This window comes from Bos grunniens, chromosome 3, assembly GCF_055505025.1.
Source record: "Bos grunniens cultivar Pamir isolate PY7600 chromosome 3, Bosgru_T2T1.0, whole genome shotgun sequence".
Taxonomy (NCBI): Eukaryota; Metazoa; Chordata; class Mammalia; order Artiodactyla; family Bovidae; genus Bos; species Bos grunniens.
In genome coordinates this window covers 51,869,771-51,875,770 of record NC_141167.1, presented here as the reverse complement: position 1 = coordinate 51,875,770, position 6,000 = coordinate 51,869,771, and positions in this window count along the sequence as shown.

Below are 6,000 nucleotides of genomic sequence, written 5' to 3'. Positions count from 1 at the left end.
CTGCAGTCCATGGGATCGCTGAGGGTCGGACACGACTGAGTGACTTCACTTTGACTTTTCACTTTCATGCATTGGAGGAGGAAATGGCAACCCACTCCAGTGTTCTTGCCTGGAGAATCCCAGGGACGGGGGAGCCTGTTGGGCTGCCACCTATGGGGTCGCACAGAGTCAGACACGACTGAAGCAACTTAGCAGCAGCAGCAGTGTCAGGAATGGTGAAGACATTCCATCTGCTACCCAGCAGTGTAGCACTTTCTCAAGTCCTACTTTGAATATGGAGTTGTTGGCGGTAAAGCTGGGGGGATTTCTGTAGATGAAATGTCTTTTATTCTGAGACAGGAAACAGAGTAGATTTTGAGGCTAATTTTTCATGGCTGGAGTGCAGAGTTAGAGGCAGAAGCTAGCCCTAGGCTCCAAGGCCTTGCAGGTAGTCTTGGGAAAAATGGCTTTGGGTTGTATGTGTGTATGAGTGAGAGAGAAACCGAGGGAGAGGGGGAAGAGAGAAAATGCATAAAATAGAGAAGCCACAGGACAAAGCATATAAAATTATTGAGAACCTGGGTTTATGGGGGCAAGGCGAGTCTACAATGCACCCAGAGTGGGGCATCAGAAGAGAGGCATCTTCTCTATACTGCGAGAACCCCAGTGCACCAGGGACAGAAGTAGGGGCCTGATGCCACTGCCCTTCTTCAGTGTCCAGGAGTTGTGCCGGGCTCCAGGACTGCCGGGCTGGGGGTAGGGGTTCATGACCAAATCACTAGACCATCAGTGTTTCCTTGTCGTCAAATGGCACAACAGCCAAAAGAATGGGAGTTTTCAACCGAACAAAAAGTATTCTCTCTCCAGAGCCATACTAATAGAAAACTCCTTAGGCTGAGGAAGTAAAACTGAGATTCTAGAAGCTACCATGATAGGAAGAAGGACACACCTGTTGTAGTTAGGATAAGGTCTTAGAGTTATTTGAGTAGAATATTTAAAAGATCAGATCCTTTTTTCGAATTCCCTGAATTGGTAAGTTAAGACGGCTTCTTCTTTACACCTCAGTATTTTAGAGACAGGATAATGTAATGATTAAGAATATATATTCTGAGGCTAAATTGCCTGGATTTAAATCCTGGTTCTATCACTTACAAGCACTATGAGTGAGGCTCCAGTCTCCTCAAAGGTGAAATCGGGATAGTAATAACTAACTCATAGGATGCAGGGAGGATTGAATAAAGTTCCCCCCTATGGTGCCTGGCACCTAATAAATGTTCACTAAATGTCAGGTAGTAACCTTTTTTTTTTTTTTTGGTTGTGCCTCATGGCATGTGGGATCTTAGTTCCTGACCAGGGACTGAATCCATACCCCCTGCAATGGGGACATGGAGTCTTAACCACTGGACTGGTGGGGAACTCTCTGTCAGGTAGTAATATTGTCTTGGTTTTTTCCTGAGAGATCTTGCTTTCCCCAGGGGAAGCAAGAAGCTTTGGGAAGCTCCCAAAGGGTTCCCAGAAAAGACTGAGCATGCTCACAATCAACTCTTAATGATGGAGCTCCTTGTCCAAAAGAAAGAGACTGAGCTAAAAAGAAACAGAATGCCAGAATTCAAGGTTTGCTATTAGGGTTTCCAGCTGAGGGCTATTTTGAGGTTGAGAAGATGGTGTCATGAAGACCTGGGAGCAGCTCAGTGATCCCACAGAAGCCTCATTTGCAAGCACATCATTTAGCCAAACCCGGATGTTTATCTGAGAATCACGTGGGAGCCCCAAACTAGATAATTTTTGTTTCCATCTCTAAGGAGAAGCTGGAAAGGAGAGGAATTTGGATTCAGAGTAAAATGAGGGTATTGGATAACATGATCTCTAAAGACTGTTCCAGCATTCTGCAGGCACGGAGTCTGCAAGCATGACAAAAAGTAGTTAGATTAAAAAATATTCAAGGCAGGGAATTCAGGCAGATGCTCAGGAAAATATGTTCCCACCAAATTCCTGCAGAGCCTCAGAATACCTCAGTAAGGGAAATGATGGGACTTTCATACACGGAGTTATGGGGGGTAAAAATGGAGCACATAAAGTTGGGGGAAAAACTTACACCAGCAGAGACAGGCTTTTTTATCTAGCCAATCTCTCATTTCCCCATGGCTAAAAGTTATGTTCTGTCAAAGGAAGCCTTAAAAGAATTTGGATGGACAAGTTCAACAGTAGCTACAATCAAATTACCTCCTATTCTGTTTTGAAATCTCCCATTGGAGCAATAGTTTAGGCCAAGAATTACAAAATAATTCATGAAATATTGGGATAGCCAAAAAATTCATTTGGGTTTTTTCCATAAGCTGGTCCAGACAAACCCGAACAAACTTTTTGGCCAATCCAACAAAATAGTTGGGCAATCGCATGTGCCTGTCAGAAGATCTTAGGACTAACATAACGGTCACTTGTGTCTCTAAAAAGCAGTCCACAACAAATAGTTGTGATATGCAGTATAGCTTGTGCACTGTAAGGTAATGATATTAGACTGCAAAACTCCATTTGATGGATAAAGATATTAAAAAGGAATTAAAGTACTGCTGCAAGAGAGGAATTTTTGTGCTTCAGGAGATGAAAGATGGGGAAGCTTTGGCAAGTCCAGGGATGAGAGAAGCAGCTGCTGAACAAATCTCTTTGCTATTATTCTACCAGAGCATCCCTAAAATTTCTAGTTCAGGATCTGCTGCCCTACACAAACACCAATCTTTCTGCCAAGATGTTGGCTCGACATCCAGTGCAGGAGCTGAAGCCACTCTATTAGGCCCATCAGCAAAGCTTCAGCCTTACCAGGCTCATTCTCTCTTAGCCATTCAGTTCCTAATGGCTTTGTCACCCTGCTTATCATTCTTTCTTTGGAAGAAAGAAGAGAAAGAAGAAGAAGTCTTATAAGGCATCAACTGAAATCTGAGACAAGACAGCAGTCTTTCCCTAGTGCTCTTTCTGCGTGCGTGCTCCGACAGTAGTGTCTGACTTTTGCGACCCTGTGGACCACAGCCACCAGGCTCCTCTGTTCATGGGATTCTCCAGGCAAGTATGCTAGAGTGGGTTGCCATGCCCTCCTCCAGGGGATCTTCCTGACCCAGGGATCGAACCCAGGTCTCTTACATCTCCTGCACTGCAGGCAGATTTACCACCTGAGCCACCTAGGAAGCCTTTCTGCTTACACAAAACTTTACCATCTTAAAAGCACAGCACAATTCAAAAAAAGTCAAAGTAAAGCATTCATGTTATGAGGCACAGAGAGCATGCTTGTTAACACAGATTCCCTTTATCTCCAGTTGTCAGTCTGTCTGGGAAAGAGATTCTCATGTGACAATGACCTCCAACAACACCAAGTATACTGGTTCCTTACCATTTTGGAAGAAGCAATTATACCCCTACAAATTAGCACATCAGATAGAGAAAATATACCATGCACCTCCCCCTCTCCCCCCCCAAAAAACCAAGCCCTGCCTCTTGGTCACTTAGTGACTCAGAGTTCCTACCTGAAAATTACAAAACTAGGCACAAGCCAGTGTCTCTGGGACTCGCCAAAATGTCTGAATATTTGAAAATATGCGGATGTGGAGTACCAAGTGCATTCATCCAGAGGACTGACTCACATTCTGGCAACTGGGGAATGCCAAATAGCATCTTGGTCAAAGATTTCACGGAACTCTAAACAGTCAGCAAGAGGAATTTTTGGTGTAAACAAAGCAGACCCAATCGGTTATAACTTTTTGAGCCCCCAGGGCTGATTTCGCTCTGTGTGCCTTGGTTGGTTTGCTCCCAGGACACCTGCCTCACTTCCTCAACCTTTACTGTAACATGTGTGGTGAAGAAAAAAAAAAAAAAAAAATCTAAAAACTGGGTTCAAATACTAGCCTCCTAGGAAAGTTTTTTGGCCACCTCAACTGCATCATCGATAAAGCGGGAATGAGAATAATTTACCCTATACTGTTGTTGCGAGGACTAAACATAATATTCTTTAAGCTGCCCCTCACAGCAGATGCTCCATAAACAAACAGTAGCTTAATAAGGGCTACTGTAAATTAACACCCGCAGAGGCAGAATCCTCATCAGGAAACTGCTGCTTAAAGTCCCTCTTACTGTCCCAGGGTTTCTCAAAAGTGTGATCTCTGACCATGTGCTGCAGAATCCCTCAGAATGCAAATAAAAGAGATTTCTGGTCCTGATCCCAGACGTGGCAAATTGGAATCCTTGGGAATCATCATTTCTGATGCCTCCTTAGTCTTCAGATGACTGTCTAGTATGATAAAATTTGAGAACCACTGAATTAGAGCACTAAAGCAGATGATTTCTTTTAGTCATGGGTTTGTAAAGAACTAGATGAGTTATAAGTTTCAATGATTTTAAAGCACTCTTCACATTTCCTGACTCCTGAGGGCCTTTCTAATCTCTGAAAGATTAGATAATATGGTTAATTGGGGGAAGTTAAAAACTAGTCAAGGAAGTTTGGAGGGAAGTTTTTTTTGTTTTTTCTTGACTTACTCATTAACTGAATAATTCTCGGCTATTATTTAGGACCAATAGGCAGCATTTACCCAATTCCCTGGGCTATTAAACACAATTTTATATTATTTGTTCATTTAGCTTGGTTAATAAAATTCTAATTATGTAGACGATACCTGGTCGAAAATCCACTTGCTCTTAGACTCCATAGTACAAAAGAACTAGGATCACTGAAGTCTTGAACTTACAGTTGCATAGAGAAAAATTATTTAGCAGCCATGAAACACTGGGCTGGTATGGATCCATGTTAGCATGAAGGTGAGAGTCTAAACAGCAAATACTAGCCACTTCTTTGGCAATGAATAAGTGTAGCCCTGGAGTATCTGCTGAAAAAGCAAACACAGAGTTGGCAGAGCTGTCAGTCTACCAGTGTTCCTCTAGCAGTGACACCAGGGGAAGCACCATGAATCCTGAAAAGCAAGCCAATTTCACTGGCAAAGACCGGGAGCTCCCCTTCAGCATTAGCAGAGCCTTTATTAAATGGGCCTCACAGCTAAGTGGTGATATGGAGAACTTGGAGAAGGGCCACAAAAAGCAATCAGGATCAGTCAGGCTTCAGAGGAAAACATTCTTTGGTGGTTTGGTGATAGAGTCCTGGGCTGGGAGGGTAGCTATACAGGAGAGATTAACAGTACATTTAGATGGCTAAGTGATAGTTAGGGGTGTAAATATTTCTGCTACTAAGAAGATCAAAAAGAATTGATAAAAGGATCAGTTCTTCTTATTAAGAAAATTAGGGTGGACTTCTGCAGAAATTGGGCCTGAAATTGAAGATCTGGTGGTGAGGGAGAGGGTTACCCTGTTTTAGTGTGTTAGGGGAAACCTACTGATGCTTTCCCACTTGGGAGCACCCTCTCTCCTTCACCTCCACCCTGCCTCACCCCTTACTCCAGGAGCCACCACCCATTCTTGATCTAGAGCCAATGATATGGGGCTCTAGACATGGGGCTAACTGCTTTATATTTCCTATCTCATTTAATCTTCACAGTAAACCTGCAGGGAGTCGGGTGGTGTTCTCATCTATAGAAGAGAAAACAGGATCCATGAGATTAAGCAACTTTCTCAGAGTCATATGGTCAGAAAGTGGCAGACCTGGTATGTATTGTTACAAAACTCTAAGCACAATTTTATCACATCTACTTGCCCAGAGCCCAGGAGGCCAGTGTGGCTGGAAGAGAGCGAGCAAGTGGGGCAAGGATTGGAAATAAGGTTAAAAAGTGATGGGGTGGGGATGGCCACCTGATAAGTATCCTCCAAGGCTCTGGATATCCATGAAGGATATTGGATTTTCTTCTGAATATGAAAGGAAGCCACTGGAGGGTTTTGAGCAGAGAAGCACTAATCTGGGTCTTAAATAGATCTGTATGTTAGGGGAGAAAGGGCAAAAACCAGGAAAATAGTTGTGTATATATTTTAACAGTCCAGATGTGAGATGGTGGCTTGCACTAGATGGGAGTGGTAAAGACATAGGGAAGTGAG